This window comes from Caretta caretta, chromosome 5, assembly GCF_965140235.1.
Source record: "Caretta caretta isolate rCarCar2 chromosome 5, rCarCar1.hap1, whole genome shotgun sequence".
In the NCBI taxonomy this organism is placed as follows: Eukaryota; Metazoa; Chordata; order Testudines; family Cheloniidae; genus Caretta; species Caretta caretta.
In genome coordinates this window covers 8,491,136-8,516,925 of record NC_134210.1, presented here as the reverse complement: position 1 = coordinate 8,516,925, position 25,790 = coordinate 8,491,136, and the positions used below count along the sequence as shown (strand labels likewise).

Genomic DNA, 25,790 nt, shown 5'->3' with positions numbered 1-25,790 from the left:
TTTCTTAATTAGCTATTCAGTCTATCCACACAGCGCGGGCACATACGCACCCCTGTGTCTCCTGTCCTTAGCCCTTTTACACCCACTGAACAGCAATGCAATGCACAGAGGGAAACTGAGGCAAACACATAGGCTTCATAAAAATATTAAAGAAAATTCCCACTTTGTCTCAGCTGAAAAGATAAAATAAATCTGTATTAAGTAAGCTGCCAGCATAAAATCATGCCTGGCCCTGTGTCTGATTTCAAAGGGCTCCAGAAGTCACATTCCTTATTTTTTCATACCTTCTAACTCTCAGGAAGACACCTCTTCCCTATTCTCACTAAAGATCTCTGCTTTCCATTTTCCAGGAGCATCTAAATCCCCATGTTATTAAGAACAAACCAAAACAGAAAACAGACTTTGAAATTACCAATAAGGCACAGGATCTGAATGTTATAAATGTTTTTAAAAGGATTTTTTTACCCAAGATTACATGTGATGTACCAAATTATTTAGAAGCAATTGGAATAGGCAGTGAACCATTCTATCCCGTGGTTCATGAATATCAGAGATAGTATGTGTAGTGCTCAGGCAAGGTCTATACATGGCAATAACTGCATGTCAAATGTGGCTTTGTATCCACTTGTACGACTCATAGTTTCTGAAAGGCTCCAGCTGTTGTAGAGACATGCACCTGAAAATCAGTTGAGAATACCTTTGTCTGAGGAATGTAGTTATATTTGAAATGATGGCAATTACAAAGTATTAAATAAATACACATTTGCATGTTATGCTAATAAAAAAAACTTAATACAAATATGTGACATTGTTGCAAAATTATAGGAGTTTTTTTCCTATCATGTTAGTCAATCTTACCAGTGAAAACGTTAAATGCGATATAATTGAAACTCAGTTATACACCTGAGCTTCTCTCGCATATTAAAAGGTGAAACTCAGTACAATTCAACAAAGAAGGTCTGTATTTTGTTGGAGCCATAGCACTGGGGATGCTAGGCAACTGAATGGCTAAACAATCATAAGAAAACATTGATGTTAATAATTGGCATGGTATAATGAGAGAGAGGTAATTTTTTTTTCTTTTTCTTTTTTTTTAACTGAAGTTGGGACCCAATTAGTGTTCACATTTTGATAAAGACTAGATTCAGGCTAAGGGTGAGATTTGAGGGCTTTGGAATTTTACAAATATTCCCACAAAATTTTGGGAAAAAATTACAACTGTCATATCATCAACTGCTTTTGCTATCCACTTGTCAGTATGTATTATGTATCCCTGTCTGTGCTTGATCCAGAAAGGATATAAGTCTACTACAAGAGCCACCTGGGATAGTCAGACATTTAGCATAAGCTGCAGAAACTCAGACCTTTAGCTGTAGAAGCCCCTGGGTTACTCTCTAGTGATGACCCGGATGATGATGATTGTAGTACTCTCATGAGTGTTTCCTTGGTTTGGGCAGCATCTAAGTTCTAGAAATAAAGTTTTCTTTCTTTCTTTGTATCTATAGCTATTTCCTCAGTTATACAAAAAGTGCTGGTCAAAAATAATGCAGGACAGGCCAAGAGATGTCAGGGAATTCTTACCAGCTGACTCTTCAAAAGAGGCCTCCACTGAGAGACTTCCCCTTAGTTGTGGGAAAGCTGGGCAAAGTGACCAACACACAGAGGGGCACCTCTGGTGTCTGTGTGTGCTATGGCATTCCCCAACAGTGACACAGGAAGTTGGCAAAATGGATGGAGTTCATGGGGGCACAGAGATGTGGTGCCAGAAGCCAGGATGTGGTGAGGAGCTCTTCTCTATGCAGTTGTCGTAGGTGTCTGGTGAAGATATCAGTTATTGATAGGAGGCTCCATCAATGAAATTTTGGGCATGAGGTTCTGCTCTTTCCTACAACCCCGTTAGAGAGCAATATGAAAAGAAAATGCAGCCTCTGTTTGTATTAACTTTCTGCGTTAGCCTCCTTAGCAGTAGGAAATCTAATTTTAAGGGGATCCCTAAGCTGCCATTGGTTGAAGAAGCCTTGACATCATCACTGCAATGTAAGCTTGTTCACTAGAGCAATCTCCTCTAGTGAATGGTTGCCTGAAGCTCTACCCTATGATACTGTTTCTCAAAACACCTACAGTTTAAGTTAACCGAAATGTACAAAACAGAGGAAGGATGTGTCCAGTCTAGGGCTTGGGAGACTCGGGTTTCATTCTCTGCCCTAATCTCCTGTGTGAACTTGGGCAAGTCACTTAGCCACCCTGTGCCTCAGTTCCCCATCTATGCAATGGGGATAATAGCACTTCCCTACCTGACAGGATGTTTGGATAAAATGTGTTAAAGATTGTGAGGTGGTCAAATACTATGGTTCTGAGTAAGTAAAGTAGATAGAAAGCTCAGTAAATCTAAAACACAAAGATGTTTGTGTTTGAAACTAGCTGTGCAAACATACAGAATTAATAGACTATTTTCTGTGTGGTGGTCTATGTGAAATCAGTGTTGAGTGTCCAGTTCTCAGCAGAATGCACAAATCCGCTATAGTTTGCATTTGTTAACTCCTCCTTGGGGAATCTCAGCACAGGAGCCATTGAGCAAAACAAGTTTTGGAGAATGAACAACCCTTTCACAGAAATGGCCCCTATAATCAAGTGTTGAGAAGTTTGCATTGCTAATGCTCACACTGCAGCTGTTCTAAGATAGGACTTTGGCTTCCAGGGCTATCAATCTGGTTCCTTTCAGCAGTAATAAATTCATTTTATATATATATACACATACAAGAAGTAAGAAAATCCAAATGCAAGGCGGCTGTTTTTACATTTTTTTTAAAGGAAAACTGCTGTCTTCTTTGTTTGTATAATGTGGTTAGCAGCTCTGTTGACTCCAAAAGTAATCACTTCTTGATTCAAACTGCTTCACCGGTAAATAGAATATCTTAGGACATTAATTATATGGGAGAGAAGTCTGTGCGAAGGAGCTGTTACAATTCATTACTGTACAAGAACTATCCAGAGAAGGGAGAAAATGTAAGGATAGAGATAATTGTTATTGCCCTGGCTTCTTATGGGATTGGGATAGATGGATTGGAAATGGGTTATCTTTCTCCTTAGTAATAAAGTGAGTATGTATGTGTGTGTGTGTATATATATATATATATACTCACACACAGCACAAATAAGAGAGTTAAAGTGTAGCCAAAAAGCATTACATCAACTGAGCTGCAGGCTGTCTGGTGGGAGTTCAAAAAAGAAAGGCAATTGCAGGTGTGGTACAATGCTCTGGTATTAACTTGGTAGCACCTGGTTTTCCCCTAGAATAAAGAAATAAATTGTATGGTCTGGTAGCTGGTGAATGGAGACTGGGGTACAAAATTTAAGAGATCTAGACCCAATTTTGCCACTCATAGAATCATAGAATATCAGAGTTGGAAGGGACCTCTGGAGGTCATCTAGTCCAACCCCCTGCCCAGAGCAGGACCAATCCCCAACTAAATCATCCCAGACAGGGCTTTGTCAAGCCTGACATTAAAAACTTCTAAGGAAGGGGATTCCACCACCTCCCTAGGTAACGCATTCCAGTGTTTCACCACCCTCCTAGTGAAAAAGTTTTTCCTAATATCCAACCTAAATCTCCCCCATTGCAACTTGAGACCATTACTCCTTGTCCTGTCATCTGCTATCACTGAGAAAAGTCTAGATCCATCCTCTTTGGATCCACCTTTCAGGTAGTAAAAAGCAGCTATCAAATCCCCCTCATTCTTCTCTTCCATAGACTAAATAATCCCAGTTCCCTCAGCCTCTCCTCATAAGTCATGTGTTCCAGACCCCTAATCATTTTTGTTGCCCTTCTCTGGACTCTCTCCAATTTTTCCACATCCTTCTTGTAGTGTGGGGCCCAAAACTGGACACAGTACTCCAGATGAGGCCTCACCAATGTCGAATAGAGGGGAACGATCACGTCCCTCGATCTGCTGGCAATGCACCTACTTATACAGCCCAAAATGCCATTGGCCTTCTTGGCAACAAGGGCATACTGTTGACTGATATCCAGCTTCTCGTCCACTGTCACCCCTAGGTCCTTTTCCGCAGAACTGCTGCTGAGCCATTCAGTCCCTAGTCTGTAGCGGTGCATTGGATTCTTCCATCCTAAGTGCAGGAGTCTGCACTTGTACTTGTTGAACCTCATCAGATTTCCTTTGGCCCAATCCTCCAATTTGTTTAGGTCCCTCTGTATCCTATCCCTACTCTCCAGCGTATCTACCACTCCTCCCAGTTTAGTGTCATCCGCAAACTTGCTGAGGGTGCAATCCACACCATCCTCCAGATCATTAATGAAGATATTGAACAAAACCGGCCCCAGGACCGACCCTTGGGGCACTCCGCTAGATATTGGCTGCCAACTAGACATGGAGCCATTGATCACTACCCGTTGAGCCCAACAATCTAGCCAACTTTCTACACACCTTGTAGTGCATCCATCCAGCCCATACTTCTTTAACTTGCTGACAAGAATACTGTGGGAGACCATGTCAAAAGCTTTGCTAAAGTCAAGGAATAACACGTCCACTGCTTTCCTTTCATCCACAGAACCAGTTATCTCATCATAGAAGGCAACTAGATTAGTCAGGCATGACTTGCCCTTGGTGAATCCATGCTGACTGTTCCTGATCACTTTCCTCTCCTCTAAGTGCTTCAGAATTGATTCCTTGAGGACCTGCTCCATGATTTTTCCAGGGACTGAGGTGAGCCTGACTGACCTGTAGTTCCCAGGATCCTCCTTCTTCCCTTTTTTAAAGATTGGCATTAGCCCTTTTCCAGTCTTCTGGCACTTCCCCTGATTGCCATGAGTTTTCAGAGATAATGGCCAATGGCTCTGCAATCACATCCGCCAATTCCTTTAGCACTCTCGGATGCAACGCATCCGGCCCCATGGACTTGTGCACGTCCAGCTTTTCTAAATAGTCCCGAATCACTTCTTTCTTCACAGAGGGCTGGCCACCTCTTCCCCATGCTGTGCTGCCCAGTGCCGTAGTCTGGGAGCTGACCTTGTTCGTGAAAACAGAGGCAAAAAAAGCATTGAATATATGAGCTATATCCACATCCTCTGTCACTAGGTTGCCTTCCTCATTCAGTAAGGGGCCCACACTTTCCTTGGCTTTCTTTTTGTTGCCAACATACCTAAAGAAACCCTTCTTGTTACTCTTAACATCTCTCGCTAGCTGCAACTCCAGGTGTGATTTAGCCTTCCTGATTTCACTCCTACATGCCCGAGCAATATTTTTATACTCATCCCTGGTCATTTGTCCAATCTTCCACTTCTTGTAAGCCTCTTTTTTGTGTTTAAGATCGGCAAGGATTTCACTGTTAAGCCAAGCTGGTTGCCTGACATATTTACTATTCTTTCTACACATCGGGATGGTTTGTCCCTGTAACCACAATAAGGATTCTTTAAAATACAGCCAGATCTCCTGGACTCCTTTCCCCCTCATGTTATTCTCCCAGGGGATCCTGCCCATCAGATCCCAGAAGGAGTCAAAGTCCCTGATTCATTATGAAACATTTCACTTCTCTATTGATTCATCTACCCCATTGTAAAAAGAGGGATAAACTGGCCTATCTCGCAGGGGCATGTGAGAATCTTTTTCTTTATGTTCAGCTGTGCAGGTCAATATCAACAGCCCTGGCTCTTTAAAATTTCTTCTGTGTTAGAGGGATTTCCGGTCCTGCAGAACAGATCCCTTTGGAAATCGCTGAATATCAATATAATAGACAATTCCTTCATTCAGGACAGGTGGAGGGTGTGCTTCTCCAAGTAACATGATTAGTCCAAATTAATATTTGCGTTGACAACATTATATATATACACACATGCACATTTTAGGTTATAAAATCTAAATTTAGACCCTAAACAGTGTCACTTTAAATAACAAATGTGTTTTTGATTCCTCGTTTTGGACCCTTACTTTTGCAGCTGAATTTGCAGATCAGAACGGAGTGGTCTCCAGAAGGCTTTTGTTTATTATAATAATAATACAAAAATGGCACTCCACATTGCTGAATTCTCATTTGTAAAACTACTCATATTTAAAGAACAATGTTTCATTCCCAAGCTGAAGAATGTTTTCCACTAGGGTCCTACCCTACCATTTAGTCCAATATTTAGAACATGTTTCTACAGTGAAATATTCCCACTAGAAAACTTGCAAGTATAAAAGTGCACAATTTATTTCAGTTTAACTAGGCCATAACAATGCCCTCAAGTGGATACATATCTGTAATCTCCAGCTATTCATCTGAGTGCTGTGTTTGCAAACTGAGAGCTGCATTCTCCACGTTGTCTAGTGTTGTTTCTATGTGGCATGTCACTTAACTCTTTTCAGCAAAAGCTGAATTCCATCCAAGGATGCATTTTGCAGGAATGAAACGTTTTGTGCATACCAGCTGCAGTGCACCAAGGGGCAAATCTTTACCTCTGCTCCCAACTTGAAAAACCTGGTTGGGTCTTGGGGATCTTTTTGGGGGCGGGGGAGGGGAGAGGAAGGAGACAGGAATCCAAATCCACTGGCTATTGGGAAGGAGCAGAGCTGCTCCATGGAGACACAGTCAGCAAAACCAGACATTGCTGTTTGTTTTTCATTGCAAGCCCTACTGTGGCTTAGTTGTGGCAGGTAGCCAGAGCGCCTGTGTTGGGAGGAGATTGTGCTCAGCCACCCTACCCAACCTGGAATTATGAGAGGCATCTGCCTGCTTCAGGCGCAAAGCCTCCTGGAGCTCTGAGGAATGCCTAGGGAGGATATAGTGTTCATATCACTCTGTATCTGACTGCAGCTCGCTAGCTAGTGGGGAAAGGGCTGGGGCCACAGTCCGGGCCCTTCCTTGCTACTCTTGGAGAGGGCTAGAATCAGTGGGGACACTAACTGTAGTGCAAGGACACCTCTGGGCTTGGTCTTTGCTGAAGCCCATTGTCCTCTCTTTGCCTTGTGAATCCAGGTGTGCACTGGAACAGTCTGGCATTACTTCTCTAAGCAGGGGGTGGAAGCTCCTTGTGAATGGGTGGGGGGGGGGGTAGGAAAGGGACTGAGGAAAGGCACTGACACTTAGTGGGGACACAGCTCACTCCCGGCTGGGAAGGAGGCTGCCAGCTGTCACTACCTACTTGCGGGCCTGCTCCAACCCCTCTGGGTTCTACTCGCTGCTCTCCAGCCTGATCCCAAGGCCCCCAGTAATCGCTCCAGCCCGTCAGTCCCCTGTCATATCCACCCACTGGGCGTGCATGAGTATACACGGGGGGAGCTCCCACAATATTTCCATTGCAGGGGCTGGGGGCTTCCCAACCCAGGTTCTGACACCCCTCTTCTCTAGTCCTCTTCGCCCTTCATAACTCTGTGCCAGTGCTCTCTGATTCACTCTAACACATGCCTCAGCTGCTCTTTCTTGTACTCCATCAGTCCTTTTGTAGCCCTTCTGCAAGGCGTTGGCAGCAGCAACAAAGGCTTGGTTCCATTTTATAGGGCTTCCCTCTAAATACTCAAATAACATCAGCTTGAGCTCCCATCCAGAAACCTGGGGAACTATATACACCAGCCTGGGCTGCCTTCATGGGCAATACTTTCCCACTCTCAAATGCAGGGGGTTAAAACAAATAGAACTTTCTTGGGGGGAGGGAATTTGGAGGGGGAGAAGGAGGAGGACAACAGAATAAACTTGGGGAAACCTGAAACTGACAAATTAATAATATTAGGTAAGACTCCATCCTGGGGTCTTAACAAGAGTCCTCTTCTGGAAGTTGTGAGTGGCTGACATGTTGTAGTCACTTCCCTCTTCCCCATTCACAGTTTGTTTTCTGGTGTGAAGTCCAAGGCTTCTGCTAGGTCAGTGGTGTTCGGGCAGATTTGGGGGATCCAGCTGAAGTGATTTCAGCTTTAATTGCTGGTTAGGAAAGCCTGCAGCACAATTCCTTGGGTAGACTGCCTCATTATTTTAAGGTCAGGCTTGACAAAGCCCTGGCTGGGATGGTTTAGTTGGGGATTGGTCCTGCTTTGAGCAGGGGGTTGGACTAGATGACCTCCTGAGGTCCCTTCCAACCCTGATATTCTATGATTCTATGATCTCAACCCCATCCATCACCTCCAAACCTCCTCAACTCCACACCATCCAATGCTTTGAAGCTACTCAGCTCAACCCTTTAGAGACAAACCAGTCATACCTAGTCCTTACTACCAGCGGGACACACGCACCAAAAGATAAGTCTCATTCCTGTCTCACTTCTTTTTTTTAAATCTTCTCCAGTCACCCATACCCCTACCCAGATGTGCCTGACTGTAATTTCAGTCAGGGTGACCCCAAGCTTTTTGGTGTAGATTCTTTCTCTTCATTTCCCAGCAGGGACCTTAGCATTCCACTGCCCCCACACTCAAACCTTAACTGTATTTTCACTGAAATGCCCCAAATTGTCACATACATGAAATGCAAATGAGTCCTGGCTCAATCAGTCAACTCCCTTTGTTCTCCAACAGATGTCAGCAGGGAGCTCTCTTTCCAGTGAAACCTTTCTCACCTCCATAGTTCTCAAACAGCTCTGGACCACTCTTCCCTCTGTTCACCAGCAGGTATCAATAGTGAGCTCCCTATTCTCTAAGGCTTCAGACCACAGGGCTTATACTTCTAAATCTTTAGGCCTCTGGATCTGTTTCCAGCTTTCTTGTCTACTTTGCTGACTTTTTTCCAGGGCTTCTCTTGGCTTTTTATAACCCTGAGTCCTGCTGGTAGCACCATGGGCTTCCTTGAATGTATGTGCTGCCCTTACCCCCCCCACTGTGTTTTGCTATTCTGAGCTAGATTCTCATTTTTAGCACCATTCCCAGTCACCTCTGATATTCTCCAAGTTCTCCCAAATGTCCAGCTGGACATTCTGGGTATTTTTGTTGCTCTTTAGAATCTGTCTTTCTCAGCTTCTCCTTTTCTGAGTGGCTGAAGTCAATGCAAAGATTTCAAGGGGTTTTTAAGGGGTTCACTAATTTGGATAGGTCGCCAGCATCTGCTCTTCTACTGAATGGTCTAGGGATACAGTTGTAAAATATCATGCTGAATGAACCAGGTACTTCCTAATATTTCAACAAATTTCAAAACAACATTAATGGTAGCACAGCAACAGCAGTACAGAGACCATGAACTTTTCTATAAATACTGATGGAATGACCATCAGGCACTATGGGTCTCAAACCCAGGGCTAGAAAGCAAGAACCTTCCCTGCTGCACCGCTATCTGTGGAAACTGCAGTTGATACCTCACAAACAGAGGCTACACCTCTGACTCAGTGGGATCAGCTGACTACCGGCAGACATCTGATTGATCACCCCTTAGCACAGAACTTCCTGTTCCTGCCACACACCCTGTCTGAATAATTGGTTGCTAGGCCTGCTGCTGACCAGACCCCTTGAGACCACATTCCGGACTCCTTGTCTGGTTCCTGCTCCTTGTTCCTTTTACTTTGCCTCGTTCCTGCTCCCTCACTCTAACTCCTGTTATTGACTCTGGTTTGACCCTTGGCATGCCACCTGACTCTATTCTGGGCTCTGACCATTAGGACAGGCTGTCCATATACTGGCCTTGACAAAGACACAGACTTGGAAAGACAATCAGTGCACTAGCAGCATTGGAAACAAAAAGGTTCTTAAAGAAGGTCCTAAGCCAGCCATGGTCCCTATGTATATTATATTGCAGCCTTCTGTACCCTATATACTAACAGTTAAGATGATCCCATCACAAAGATGGAAGGAAGAGTTTAAGGGCCATTGTGGACATTGATCATTTGCTGTAATGTAGATGGCAAACCTAGGGGAATTGTCAGGGGCACCCATTCTCATGGACAGGTGCACAGGCTGGTCCACATGCTGGCGTAACCCCCTTGTGAGGACGTGTCACAGGTCTCCCTCTGTGGTGCTCCATAGCAGATGTGTGTCCGTTACAGCACCAGCTGAAGAGCTTGGTATAGTTCACGCTTTTAGATTCTGAGGTTCCCACTTCAGTCCTCATGTATTGGCCAAGATGGGGACCATCACACTGTCAGTTAAAGAAATAATCTAGTCTCCACAACTCCATATGGTACTTTTGTTTTTATAGTGAAGCTAGTGGTGGGTAAACCTAAATACAAACTATAATGATAATTAGTAGTGAAAGCGTTACTTATGTGCAGAGTTCCTTTCTTTTAAGCTCTACAGCACTCTGCGATTATTACCATTTGAGAGAAAGGAAAGGGAGAAACAGAGATGTGAAGTGACTTCACAGAAAATCAGAGGAAGAGAGAAAACCCAGGTTGCCTGACCCCCAGTTCTGTCAATTGAACTACGTTTGTAGCAAAGAGGGGGAAAAAAACACATCGGTGTCCCTTAATAAATGCATCACCATGGACCTTGGATCTGAACTACAGCTAAAGCAAGAACCTAAGGCATATTGCTGCTGAACTCTCATGCAAATCTTTCAAGAGTCTTACAGAAACAACAATAAATTGCCAGCACTGCCATAGTTTCATGAATGCTGTGTTTTCTGCTGTAATAAGAACAAGAAATGAACTTCTCGGGAATGGAATTTTATCTCTCTCTTTTGCATCTTGCAATATCCTTTCTGGTCAAGTGCCCTATCTCTTCTAGAGCATGCAATGATTTTCACAGCTACAGTACAGTGGCTCAGCATGTTATTTCCTGCCCCACTCCCAATTCTAACAGTTTCTCCCTGTCTTCTAATTATGAAATATTAAAAGGCACAGCTAGGAATTTTCAGGGGAGGGGGGATAAATTACTCAGAAGATCATCAAGTTTGAAAGATCTCAGTAATATTAAGACTAATAATATTAGTGGCAAAATTATTTTATCCCTTTTGACAGGACAATACATATTTGCAACCCTTTAAGGTGCTTCTCTGTTTCTTCTCCGACTATCTTTCCAAGCAAATACTTGTAAAAAGATATTGCACAGGGTATAAATCCATCATTGGATGCCATTTATACCATCCATACAGCCCACTGCATTGCTATATAAGGACCTGATGTAGCACATCCTTACACATAAATGTCCTTTTTTTCCCCAAGGCAAGTAGTAATAGGATAAAGGACTACTCATGTGAGTACAGGATTACAAGAGTGCCTTAACCCTTTTGGAATAAGCTTGATCCATCAGCACTATTATTCCCTTTCACCAGCTGGCAGAGCAGTGTTAGTCTCCTGTGGAGGAGCTCCTGAGTTAGGGACATTAAAAGCATTTTAGTGGAGCCCAAGAGGAGCAGAAGAATGATTTATTAACTCAGCAGAGAAGGGAGAAGCCAGAGGTCTGAGAACCAAAGGGAGGCTGTGTTAAGCACAGGCTGCAGGGAAGCAACACGAGGGGGCTTAGAGGTCGGAAGTAGCTCCGAGAGACTGCAGCACATCTGAAGAAGATGACCTAGCTCCTTAAGACAAAGTCCGTGGAGGAACCCAGGTCCACCTTCTACTCTGGGTTGTGGCCTACTAGCCCTTGAGAAGAGGGCATGCAAGCCCAACTGCAGGAGTAGATTAGGCTCCTGGGAGGGAGCCCCTGAGGGACGGCCAGTAAGAATGGTACCTGAGAGAGGGGAATCATTATTTGGATGTTTAACTTGGACCTTTTGTTACCCTGGAAGGTGACTAGACTTTCTATGATTTGGCTGTAGGGCTGAGCCAGGGTAGATCTGGTGAGAGGCAGATGGCCAGCAGGTGGTGCCAGAGATAAGGATCCCATGCAACATCACACCCTGACACAAGGGTGCACAATTGATGGTAAGTACACTACTTTACACTCCCATTGACTCCCAAGGGATGACTCACAGGAATGAAGGTTGTAGCGTTCCAGTGCTGAGAGGTCTTGAGCACCTTTTCTGTACCACAAAGTTCAGCTGACACTGTAGCGGTTTGGTCATGAAACATATTGATCATTTCTTGGAATAGCTGAATACCCTCAAGTGCCACAGATTTCAGTGGAGTTGAGCGCACTTAGTCCTCGGGGGGTTGATTTGCTGTAGCATAAAGGAGCTATGAGTATTCAACAGTGGTCTGAGCCATCTTCAACTGAAGTCAAAGAAAAGCATCCCATTGCCTTTCTCGGGAGTTGGATCAGGCATTGGGAGTCTAGCATCCCTCAGAAGGAGACCCAGAGGGGTCCTACTGAAATCAATGGAGCCAGAATTTCACTCATACTTTATGCTGGATCATATTCCACTCTCAGCTAGACCACTGTAAAGCTGGAGGGACTCCATGGAAATCACAGGAGTCACTCTAGACTTACAACAGTGTATCTAGGAACGGAAGTTGGCCCTCTATACAATATGCCCTTCCAGCTTGATTGTGAACCATTGATAACTCGTCTCAGTACAGTTTTCCAACAAGTTGTGCACCCGCTTTGTGGAAGATTTCCCTAGTCTATATTTCCCTAATATGCTTACGTGAAGGTCACGTGAGATAGCATCCTAAGCCTTACTAAAGTCAAGACATATCACATCTACTGCTTTCTCCCCATCCCCAAGGCTTGTTACTCTGTCAAAGTAGTATAGTAGGTTGGTTTGACATGATTTGTTCTTGGCAAATCCATGTTGACTGTTACTTACAAATTGATGGTTTGGTTATTTGCTCCATTATCTTTCTGGCTCCTGAAGTTAAGATGACTGTCCACAATTCCCTCGGTTGTCCTTATTCTCTTTTTCATAGATACTATATTTACCCTTGGCCAAATGGTCAAACCTCTTTCAATAGATTACTATGTCTGTACCTCACATCACTCACAAACTCCCACTTGTTCAATGGAAAACTTTGCCAGATTATTTTTACCTTGAACAGATAAGATTTTAAAACATTGAGACATCAGTTCTTATATTTCATCTTTTTATTACAAAATAGCTTATTTTAAATCCTCTGTTTATTTGATGACTTTCAAGATGAAATCTAAAAGTGCCTGTTGTAGTCAAATAAGGCTGTATGTAAAAATGGCAACAACCTATTCTCCAGCTCAGCTCCCTGTGAGCCTTTGAGTTGTATCTGCCAATGTTATTGACACAAGTTTCTTGTAAACTTCACTTTGCAGAGTTGGTACAACTCTGGAAGAGAGAGCTGAATTCTGGTCTGTCTCATGCATCATCAACAACGTTGTCTGCTGGTAGGAATCTTTATTCCTTGTGATAGTCCAAATGACAAAAGAGCACAGCTTAGTTTATCATATCTCAGGGTGAGTTTGTAGGGCTAGCAGTCAGAGGAAAAAAAAACCACTATCTTTTGACATGAGTCAAGCAAATTTGATCTGGAGGTCAGCATAAAAATCTAAAAATGAAAAGTCACTTTTCTTGAGTTTAAAACTGCTTAAGAGATTTCATGCTTAAACTTTCCACGATGGCTGATAAACCTATTGGTGTTCTTACTGGTGTGATTGGGGGGGGCATTTTACTTACACTGTGCGTGTGTGGGGAACAACTGCTGCGAAGGTGAATATCTCTCTGATGCTAATTTCATCATTTAATATGATTATTCTAAGAAATCAAATAGGAAGCTAATCTTTTTGAAAATAGCTTGCTTTTCATATTTTTTACTGTAAGCACAGACATTATTAATTTGCTACAGTAAATAAAAAAAAAATATGTTCAGATAAAAGTCAGGAAAATCCTCTGCCAGCATGTTCATAATCTTATTATTAAACATTTGTGATATGTGATGGGGGGAATTATCCGTTAATCCAGAATATCCATGGAGTGCTTGAAATACCTGCTTTCCCCCAGATCAGATATATCCTTTCAAAGCAGGTCTTTGTTCTGGATGTAATTCATCATAGTTATCGCATGTCACAAAGTGTTACACCGTGTCATTTTATACTGCAATGTGGCGAGACATGGTATAATTAAGGGAACACAATGCAATGGATCCTATTTAGAAAAAAAAAAAAAAGACGACGACTTATGTGTCAGATCAGCTAATGAGTCTCAATTCCAACAGCGGCAGCATGGAAAGGAAGTTTACGTTCAGTAAAAGTGAGCAAGGGCCTTATCCAAAGCCCGATTAAGACCATGGAAGTCTTAAAGCTGGACAAGCACCCTAGGTCATGTTTCTTTTAAAATACATCTTTCACATTCAAATTTGAAAACCGCGTTCATAATGTGATCAGTATCATTCCAGACCTGTGGCCTCTATGCTGAATCTCAGTAAAAACCTAAAGACAATATCAATGTTTAGTCTGTGTATTGTGATACAAAGAGATGAAGAACTGTATGGTGCACTGTTTGGGCCAAAAATATGTAGAGGTGTCTGTTGCAAAAGAGCCGAAAGAGAAACATACCAATCACAAGTTTCAGAGTAGCAGCCATGTTAGTCTGTACCACAAAAAGAAGACGACTTGTGGAACCTTAGAGACGGACAAATTTATTTGAGCATAAGCTTTCGTGAGCTACAGCTCACTTCATCAGATGCATTCAGTGGAAAATACACTGGGGAGATTTATATACAGAGAACATGAAACAATGGGTGTTACCATACACACTGTAACAAGAATGATCAGGTAAGGTGAGCTATTACCAGCAGAAGAGAGTGGGGGAAATCTTTCATAGTGATAATCAAGGTGGGCCATTTCCAGCAGTTGACAAGAACGTCTGAGGAATAGCCGGGGGAGGGGAGAGGAATAAACATGGGGAAATAGTTTTACTGTGTGTAATGACCCATCCACTCCCAGTCTTTATTCAAGCCTAAATTAATTGTATCCAGTTTGCACATTAATTCCAATTCATCAGTCTCTCGTTGGAGTCTGTTTTTGAAGTTTTTTTGTTGAAGAATTGCCACTTTTAGGTCTGTAATCGAGTGACCAAAGAGATTGAAGTGTTCTCCAACTGGTTTTTGAATATTACAATTCGTGACGTCTGATTTGTGTCCATTTATTCTTTTACGTAGACTGTCCAGTTTGGCCAATGTACATGGCAGAGGGGCATTGCTGGCACATGATGGCATATATCACATTGGCCGATGTGCAGGTGAAGGAGCCTCTGATAGTGTGGCTGATGTGATTAGGCCCTATGATGGCGTCCCCTGAATAGATATGTGGATAGAGTTGGCAACGGGCTTTGGTGCAAGCATAGGTTCCTGGGTTAGTGGTTCTGTTGTGTGGTGTGTGGTTGCTGGTGAGTATTTGCTTCAGGTTGGGGGGCTGTCTGTAAGCAAGGACTGGCTTGTCTCTCAAGATCTGTGAGAGTGATGGGTCATCCTTCAGGATAGGTTGTAAATCCTTAATGATGCATTGGAGAGGTTTTAGTTGGGGGCTGAAGGTGATGGCTAGTGGTGTTCTGTTATTTTCTTTGTTGGACCTGTCCTGTAGTAGGTAACTTCTGGGTACTCTTCTGGCTCTGTCAATCTGTTTCTTCACTTCAGCAGGTGGGTATTGTAGTTGTAAGAACGCAGAACACGATGCCATCCACAGCCTCAGAAACAACTCTGACATCATAATCAAAAAGGCTGACAAAGGAGGTGCTGTCGTCATCATGAATAGGTTGGAATATGAACAAGAGGCTGCTCGGCAGCTCTCCAACACCTCTTTCTACAAGCCATTACCCTCTGATCCCACTGAGGGTTACCAAAAGAAACTACACCATTCACTCAAGAAACTCCCTGAAAAAGCACAAGAACGAATTTGCACAGACACACCCCTGGAACCCCAACCTGAGCCATTCTATCTGCTATCCAAGAGCCATAAACCTAGATATCCTGGACACCCCATCATCTCAGGCATTGGCACCCTGACAGCAGGATTGTCTGGCTATGTAGACTCCCTCCTCAGGCCCTACGCTACCAGCACTCACAGCTATATTTGAGACACCACTGACTTCCTGACGAAACTACAATCCATTGGTGATCTTCCCCATGTTTATTCCTCCCCCCCCCACCCCCCTGTCACTATTCCTCAGACATTCTTGTCAACTGCTGGAAATGGCCCACCTTGATTATCACTACAAAAGGTTCCCCCCCACCACCTCTGTCCTGCTGGTAATAGCTCACCTTACCTGATCACTCTCATTATAGTGTGTATGGTAACACCCATTGTTTCATGTTCTCTGTGTATAAAAATCTCTCCACTGTTTTTTCCACTGAATGCATCCGATGAAATGAGCTGTAGCTCACGAAAGCTTATGCTCAAATACATTTGTTAGTCTCTAAGGTGTCACAAGTCCTCCTTTTCTTTATACAAATCACAATTCCTTTGTCTTTGGTTCTTATTAGTCTTTGAGGGGAAATTTTTATCCAGAGAGTCTATTGTGTTTCCAGATTCAGAGACATTTTAACAGTTCACATCTATTCCCAGCTCTGTGGCTAACCTGCTGTGTGACCTTGAGCAAGTTATTTTTGTTTCCCCTTCCCCTCTTTGTATGTATTTGAAGCTGTTTGGGCTAAGACATGTCTCTAAGTGTTTGCACAACAGCCCCCCCCCATCTCAGTTGAAGCCCCATACTACATCGATACACACAAACTCGAACTCGGGGGCAGGGGAGAGTCACCAGGGCTGGGAACAGGCAAAAAAACAATTTTGTTCTTTGAAAATGATTGATTATTAAGGTGGTTCAATGTACTTGTAAACTACAGCCATAGTATTTGCTACTCTAATTTCACGGATCTAGTGTGACCGCCTGTATAACAGAAGCCATAAAATATTGCACAGGCCTTACTTTCTCCTATCGGGATCAGTGGAAGATAGTAGTGTCTCATATCTTGTCATGATCTGAATCACATCTTAAGAGAGAGATTGTCTCAGGGATACTTGCCCTCCCCTTTGAACTCACATGAGCCTCTTGCTCTCCCATCTGCAATTGGGCAAGCAACTTTGCCTCCTGTTCATGATCACAACTCTAATTGTGATGACCCAATTACCATAAACACCTCTTTGGGTTTTATACCTCAATATTCCTCATAGTTTGTATAGGGAATGCTGCAAATATTAAAGTTTAATCTATTGAGCTAAGACAAAATTGGCAAGGTTTGAAGGACAGCCTACCATGTGTGGTTGACACTCTGTTTTTGCATTAAAGGCTGGAGTAATTTAAAGAGGAAAATAATTGAAAGGATAATTTTTGATTTGGGGTATTTATGTAGACCCCCAGTATCCTAATAGATGAGCAATTCACAATCTTCAATGTATGTTCCCTTGCAACACCCCACTAAGGGAGAGATCTGCTGTTATCCCCATTGTACAGCTGGGGAACAGACGAAACAAACAGAAAAGGTAACTCACTGAGGTTAAACCAAGAAGCTTGTAGCAGAGAAGGGAACTGAACATAGGTTGTATGAATCCCACAGTAGTGTCCTAACCACTGGACCATCCTTCCTTCCCTCACTTTATTGGCCGCTGGTGGATCTGAGGGTTCAAGCAGTGACAGATTTTTCTCTTGCATTCAATTGAGCCACCCCAATATGCTATAAATAGTGCCAAGCATATTCATCATTTATCCCTTATGAGATCATGACCACTGCATTTATAGACCTAGAAAAAGATGGAGTTTGGCCAAGAAGACTGAAGAAACATCCTTTTCTCAAGGCAAGAACATTTCACAGTTTCTCAGAGTTTATTTTTTTCTTCTACGTGCACAACTATGAATTGGATTATTATTTTTTTTTTTTTACTTTTACGGTCTGAAAGATCACTTGCTATGGTTTTGATTTTCTACATTTTAAGGGGGAAAGAAACAAACTTGCAGGAATAAGTAAAACTAATATAGTCTCATCCTAGGTCACCTTTTTTCTGTCTCTAGAAGAAAATACACAGAGTTTCAAGGATAAAAAGAAAATGGAAACTAGAGTGCCCCAGTGCCAGAGCTACTCCACTGTAGGGTTAGGCTTAGTTAGCTACTCAATATGTAAAGCCAACTGAAAGATCTCTGAGTTGCAAAGGTAACTGAAGGTCATTACTCTGGGTGCACAAAAGAATCTAGCCAATGCTGTAGCATCACACTAAATATATAATAGTAATAGCTATGTCTACATCTCTAACTTTAGTTTGGTGAATACTAGGCATACAAAGAAGCATCTTATCTTATAAGGTATGTACTTTGTCACTCCTTCACTTGCTGGACACCACTCAGAGCATCTTGAATTGCTCCCAAATTTAAGTCTAGCTCCTGTGTTCCACACCACACAGGGGCTTTGCAGCCTGAATCCATATAACAAAAAATATCAGCTACTATTATTCAGTCTTTCAGACTCAACAAATTGCTCGGCCATTCCTTCAGCCCATTCGATCACGGGTTCCCTAGTCCAAACAGGCCCTCACTGCTCTTTGACAATTAACATTTTCCTCACTGTCAGATGAATGAATGTGTACGTCTCTCTAGGTTTTCAGAGGTTAAAGGAAGGTTGCAATTCTACAGGGATTTGTGCTACACAATAATGGGTAAATTCCAGACCTATTCTAATCCATCGGAGTTTTGCCATTGACTTAGGTGTGACTCCAGTATTTGGTCCTGTAAGAATACCATTAGTTTTAAATAGCATGTAGATGATTTGAAATATATAACAGAGGGATTTCTTTTTTATTTAGGTTGTAGGAACACCCTTTTGGGCTATGTGTGGATATTATGAATCAAGCAGCAACAAGAAAACCCCATCTTCCCTTCCTAAGCACTGATAGCAGAAATGTGGTCTGTATCCTGACTTTGGCCAGACCAAATCTATGCAGCTCTTCATTTGCTTCTCATGCGCCATTTCCATAAAATGTCTTTTTCAGTTAAAAAAATTCACTCCCAGCCAGACTTTCCTTTCGTCTTGCACTAGCTTAATTGCAGAAAATTGCACTGTTTGCTCAATTTTTGCAAATTGAGCTAATGCAATCCTATGTAAATTATTTACTGAAAAGGAAAGGGAAAAAGAAATCAGACAAGTAAATGGGTTTGTGCTGTGCCTTAAGGGAGAAGAGAGACACAAACTGCTCCTCCCAATGCTTCTCTTAGAACTGCATCTTTATTAATTCCTCTCCAAATGGCACATTTTGATCACACTAAGTTGGCTTTGGTGGGGCTGCTTTCACCATTTTTCTAGGTTTTTTCCATCTCTTCCTCCCCCCCCCCCGCTGTCCCCAAAAAACAATTGTTAGATTTCTGCCCAATGATTTGATGTAGGCATTGTGATGGGGTGGACTAGGCCGAGAGGCGTCCGCTGTAGGACTCAAGGCCCTGCCGCACCCACCCAAGGAAAGGGACAGTGAAGTGAAGTCCTCTGAGTGGTCTACAGCAATTGCAGAGGAAGCAGCCAATCAGGGGAGGCTGCAAAGTGCTAGCCAATCAGGGCCCAAGAGGGCCATATAAAGAGAAGCTGCAAAGCTAAAGACAGTCATTTCCTTCCAGGAGCCAGAGCAGTGCAGATGGTGCTCTTGGCTGGCCAAAGAGGACTGCAGCACCATGGACAGCTCTGTGAGGCAGGGAGCAAGGAAGAGCTCCTTGCTGGCTGCTAGGCCTAAATATAAGAGTCCTGTAGTAAGGGTGAAGCATCAGTGAAGGTTTGGGCTGCAGGGAACTGGACCAGGGAACTGAAGCTGGTTTTGTTAGAAGGACCCAATGCTGTATGGCTGATATTCTTAGGGTCATTGGGCTGGGACCCACGATAGGTCACTGGCTGAAGTGGCCTACAATCAGACAGCAATAAACTTCTGGAAAGGAAACTGTACTATTTAGAGGCCCAGCTGGAGAGCTGGGACCAGAACAGACCAAGAGGGCAAATCCATTGCCTCCAGGGAGGAATCCCTGGCACTACAGCCTGATACCAGGACCAGGACTGTTTAAAGACTGCATACATCTGACCAGAAAGGGTGCTTATGAGAGGTGGGTGCCACACTGCTACAGGCACATGGGGAAATGCTTGCAATAGCCAAAAAGAATGACATTCTATATAGCACATAGTTATTAGTGTTTATTACAGTAGTAACTAGAGGCACCAGCCAAAATCAGAACCCACTTGTGCTAGATGCTGCATGTACAGAGAGTAAGAGACAGGATAGCTGGTGATCTAAACAAACAAGATAAAGGAAGAGTGGGAGGAGAGACAGAAATGAAGTGACTTGCCCAAGGCCCAGCAGGAGGTCATTGTCAGTGCTGGAAATAGAACCCAGATCTCCTGAGTCCTACCCGAGTGGCCAATTCACACTACCACACTTCTTCCTACATATGTGCAAGCTATGAATAAGTACTAATGTATATAAAGATGGCTAGAACTGGGGAACAAAAAACAAAACAACCTATGTCTTTTAGGAGACAGTGTCCTCATTTAAAAAAAAATGAATCAAAACCACCAATACAAAAAAATCTGAAACTGTTTTCTGTCAGAAAAGAGTGCTTTGACATGAGGGATTTTTTTTTCAAAGTTATATTGACTGACTAAATTTTGTTTTGAAAAAATATTGGAAAAATCATTTTGGATATGTCAAAATTGTGTTTCAACATTCTGAAATGGAAAGTTTTGATTTTTCATTTTGAAATGACTGTTTCAAACTTTATTCTATGTAAGAAATGAGGAAAATGGCCAATTGAAATGAAACTGTTTGAAATTGAAATAAAGCACTAATAGATACAAACTTTTTTTCCCCAGAATTTCATTTAACCAAAAAAACCCAGAAATTTTGGCTTTGTCCCAATCCAGAATGACTTCCCCCCCTTGAAATCTCAACTTTTTCACAGGATAGGATCTGCGTTTTGACCAGCTCTGTTAATTAGTGTTCTTGCTGGCAGACTTAACAGAGAGGCTGAGGACTGACCAGGTATTTGAAAATGAACTATTCTCACTCCTACAGATGGTCCTCCTGGTGAGGTTTTTGCACTGCTGCATGGAGTACTGAGGAAAGCTTTACTCTGCGACTGCCCACTAGACCTATTCAGAAAATGGTATTTCTGCCCTGTGGGAAATTCTGGTATTTTGACTTTTCTTTCTGTGCTGAAAACAGAATGAACAGTTGAAAGAGTGAAAAAAAAATCACAAAATAAAAAAGTTCTGAATTTCAATTCTGAAATGTCAATGAAAAAATTGTATGCAGTGCTGTTATAGCAATGTAGGTCCCAGGATATTAGAGATAAAGAGGGTGAGGTAATGTCTTTTATTGGTTTGTTAGAGAGACCAGGTAATGTCTTTGGTTGGTTAGAGAGACCAGCCTTTGAGCTTGCACAGAATTCTTCAGATCTTTGAAATGTACTCCATGTCCCAGCTAAATACAAGATGGAGATATTTTGATCTAAATAAAACATTTCGTTTCAAAGTGTCAGTATTTGGGGCCTTTTGAAATGTCAACTCAAAGCAAAGTTTCATTTTCAGTTCAGGTCAAAACAAAAATTCATCGCTTTTCTGTGGAAAAATTTCAATTTCAACAAGCCATTACACAGGAACCAGTTTTCAGTCCAAAAATTACAACCACCTCTATTAATCCATGCAGTAACCATGCTGTGGATAAATACAGGACTCCAGTTTCCAGAGCTCAGTCCTTCCCTTTTCGATTCCACTAAATCGACATCCAGGAATGTTTAAACAATTTAAGGAAAGAAAAATACCCAAATAAAATCTGAGATCTGTTTAGACAATACAGGCCAAATACAGAGCTAGTGCGTATTTCAGTGAAGTGCTATTGAAGTAAGTGGAGTGAAGCTGATTTACACCAGTAGAGGACCTGGCTCTATATGTAAAACAAAGAGTTAAGCATTTATCATATCCCTCCCTTGTCTGGTCTATTTGAAACAGGAAACATATTTGACTTCAAAGGTTGCAATTTCAAGGGGAGTGAGGAAAAAGTGGAAGAGGGTAGATAGAAGTGTGTTAGTTAATACATTCAGATCTTTACAGAAATGGAGTGCACAGGAGAGGTGGGGAAGCATGTCCATATTGCAATCTGTCCAGAAAGAGCAAGAAATATTCCAGAGCCCACCTACCTTATGGAAAACTCTCCGCAAGGCAGCACCTTATGGAAAACCTCCGCAAGTTGAGGACTAGTGTAGAGATTTTCCATTTTTCATTAGTGTACAGCTTAGACAGTTGAACTCTATTATAATGTCTTCAGGAAGTATCTGATCCATTCTATTATCGCTATGACAAAGAAAGAATTGGTTAGGATTTCAGAAAGGTCACACTGAACCGATGTTCTGCCTGTATGTGCTCTAGGTATGTGGATGATAATGGGGAGGGGTGAATTTAAAAGATGAAGTTTACCGCCAGATATACACAAAATAAGAGAGAAAAAAATTAACATTTAAAAAGAAATTCTTATCGGCAAGACATTTCCTAACTTATTTTTCTTCCTTGCAGTTGCTGACAGTATGTGTGTGTGTGTAATATAATTATATAAACAGGGGCCTAGATTCCAATCTCAGTTCCAACAGTGTAAATCCAGAACAAAGTGAATAAAGCCACTGAAATTAACTATTAACATTTGTATTACTAGAGAGCCCGGAAGACACATCGTGTTGAGGACTGCACACACACAGAAAATGGGACTTTTTGCGCTCCAGTGAGCTTATATTCCACACAAAGCAAGGGAGAGAAAAGAGACACCGGAAGTGGCTTGTCCAAGGACAGGCAGTAGCAGAGCCAGGAACAGAACCAAGGTCCTGTATGTCGATAAGACACTGCCATAGATCTTCGGGTAGGTCTTCACTGCAATTAAAAGCCCGTGGCTACTCATGCCAGCTGATTTGAGCTTGGAGGGTTCTGGCTGTGAGGCTGTTTAACTGTGGTATAGATGTTTGGGCTGCAGCCCAGCTTCTAGAACCCCGTGAGGTGGAAGGGTCCCAGAGCTTGTCCTGCAGCCTGAGTCCGAACATCAGCACCACAATTAAACAGCCCTCCAGCCTGAGCCTGAGCCAACTGCCATGGGCCAGCCGTGGGTTTTTAATTGCAGTGTAGATATACTCTAAACTCCATGGCACTGTCTTATCTACTGGTCCATACTCCATCCTGGATAGTCTAGACTGACCCTGGCATAAATGGGATCAAAATCTAGTCCAGGCTCTTGCTTTAGCTACTGGTTAAGCTGATACAGAAGCACCAGAGACAGGAGGAAAGACTGTTGCTATGGGAGTTATTTGGATGTCACAAGTGGTTGATATTTCATAGTATGATAAAGAAAAAAATGAATTGTGAAGGGGAAAGCAGGTGGTCTGTGTTTGTGGCTACACTTGGCAATAATTATTATTTGCTAATTATTATTAATTCCTTTAGCAATCTTTGTAATAACACTGATCACAAAAAAACTGCGTGGGTGTTAAGGTGGCTGGGATGTGATCCACAATTCCAGTCAAAGAGGGGTCTCAGTACATCACATACAAGGCCCAACCAAGGAGGCAACAAACTTGCATTTAAAATGCACATGCAGACAGTTGATCTGCAAAATACTCCTACGGAAGAGGAGGAGGAGAATGATGCATGGCTAGGAGATGTACATGTGATGAGGCAAGGGCACTTCTGCAGGGCCAGCAGCCTCCACCAATTTAATTGGCTATGTGCAGGGCAGTCTTGGGGTTAGGGGGTGAGAAGGAAATAGAATTCATTCCGCCAAGCTCCAGCATTTCCCCACCTCTACACTGGAGGATTAGGCTAGCAGATTCATAAAGTTGTAGCTCCTTAGCCATATGAACACTGAGTCAAATTCAAAGTCTCAGTCACTATCTACAAGGCATTCAATGGCCTGGTCCAAGGATATCTAAAAGATCACCTAAAGCTCCATGAAGACGACCATGGTAAACAATTCTCCTCTGGTACAGTCGAACTCGATAAGGGCAACTCCTCTCTGCAGAGAGCTTTCCTTGGGGGAGGGGGCAGCCCAAGACTAGAACGACTTCTCCAATGACTAAGGTCCATCCCAAACCTCATCACCTTCCACTCCAAATCCAAGGTGCACTTTTTTAGACTCTCTTTTTATAATATAAACACAGTGCAGCCGGTGCATAGCAAAAACCCTAGAAAAAACAAAATACACAATTTTCCCTGTGGGAAGAGGATGAGAGAACAAACAAAATGTGACAGATATTAGTCACATGATTAAATGCTCAGATCCTACCATGATGAGCCTGGTATAAGAAACTATATAGTATAGAATACCCCAGGTCATATCTATTCCAGCCTGAAAATTGCCCTTTTTTGGGGGTGGTTGGACATCTCTTGGAGCACTGCTCTACAATAACCAGTGGATGTCAATTCTGAATGCTTGCCCTTAACCTCCAACTTCTGTTATTTCCATTGGTTCTGTTAAATCAGCGGCTTTCTGTGATCATTATTTGAGCCAGAGGATTTGTTTCTTGGGGAATGCAGATGTGAATTCTCTTCAGGAGAGTGAGAAGTCTGTTTCTTTGGAAACACAGGGTTGGATTCTTCTCTGTACTGCACTGAAGTCAATGGAGTAACTGCAGTGAGATCACTCCCAGAGCATAAGGTTAAGAGCCTTGCATATGCAGGATCAGGGCTTAAAGCGTCAGCCAAACCAGGAACAAAATGTCCCCAACATGTGGACAAATGCATCCAGAATGCAGTGTTGCCAACTCTAATTTAAGGCCAGAAGGGACCATTAGATCGTTTGGTCTGAACTCCTGTATATCACAGGCCTTTACATTTCACCTGGTTACCCCGGTATTGAGTCCAATAACTTGGGTTAGACTAAAGCATTTCCGTCCTCAGGGACTAAACTGTTGTGTGTTGCAGGCAGAGAACAGAAAAGACCAAAGTGCCACCAATGCCCAAGGCCCTTGCAATAGCAGGGGATGGATTAGGTAAGACATGCTCAGATGATCCCAGCAGGCGAGCCAAGCCCTATGTTGCAGAGAAAGACTGGAAAAAACATCCAAATTTCCTGCCAATCTAAATACCTTCCCAATCCAAAATGTAAGCAAGACACGGATGTAGTTAGGTGTCTAAGACAGATTCTATGCACCATCTGAGCATCCTGGTCCATCTCCAGCCAGGGCCAATCCCTGATGCTTCAGAAGATGGCTGGGGAGGGAAACCCAGATACTTTGTCCAATTATGCATTGGGGAAAACAAATCCTTCCTGACTCATGTTAAAATGACCAACTGAAGCATCAGATTTGATTATGAGTCTCAAAATAGGTTGTGTTTTTTTTCTTAAAGCCTCAGCCCCTGGAGGCATGAGATTACATTTTTATAAATGAAAGCAGAGATTGTCAGGTAATTTTCTCTGCAATTGTAAGGGCTAGAAAATATGACCCAAGGGCACCGTGAAAGATTAGAAGTCAATTAAAAGACACCCACTTATTTTAAAAAAAAACCTAATGTTTTTAAGTAACTTTTAAGAGTTTTGGGGGCCTGGTTCATGAGTTTTGAATGCTCAGGGTTGTCAATCCTGAAATTGTTACTCCTGCTGTAAACAGAAGACCCACCAAGACAAGTGGATGACATGCAGTAACCAGCAGTATAAAAGCACCACAGAAAAAATGAATCACATATAAAGTAGAAAAACAAATTCAGAAGATTCCTTTGCATAATTCTTTCATTTTCATTTTGTTGTTTTCATTTTCCTGTTGCAGATCTAGCTCTATAAAACATAGAAATAAGCTGCATGCAATTAAAATGGCATATAGCTGAAATGAATGCATTGATAATGATGTTAAAATCTATAACATTAGAAGAGTCTAGCATTGTTCACAATCCCCAGTTTGTCATCTGTCAGCATTAGCAGCTCTATTGTAACTGAAATTTAAAGCTTCCTTTTGGCTAATGTCTCTTACAACTTTTGCAAAGTTGTTGGGGGCTTTCCCCCTCCCCCCAGGGCCATGTAATATATTTCTGCAATTCTTGCAAAGAAACAGTAATA

General features: G+C 42.5%; 1 long non-coding RNA gene across 1 annotated transcript in view; it reads right to left on the bottom strand.

Moving 5' to 3' along the window:
- LOC142071983 (uncharacterized) overlaps nt 1–25,790 on the bottom strand; it is a 104,051-nt gene that overhangs the window by 13,646 nt on the left and 64,615 nt on the right. Inside the window, exon 3 of the long non-coding RNA XR_012668266.1 lies at nt 21,901–22,054. This is a non-coding gene — a long non-coding RNA (uncharacterized LOC142071983). The remainder of the gene's footprint in view (nt 1–21,900; nt 22,055–25,790) is intronic.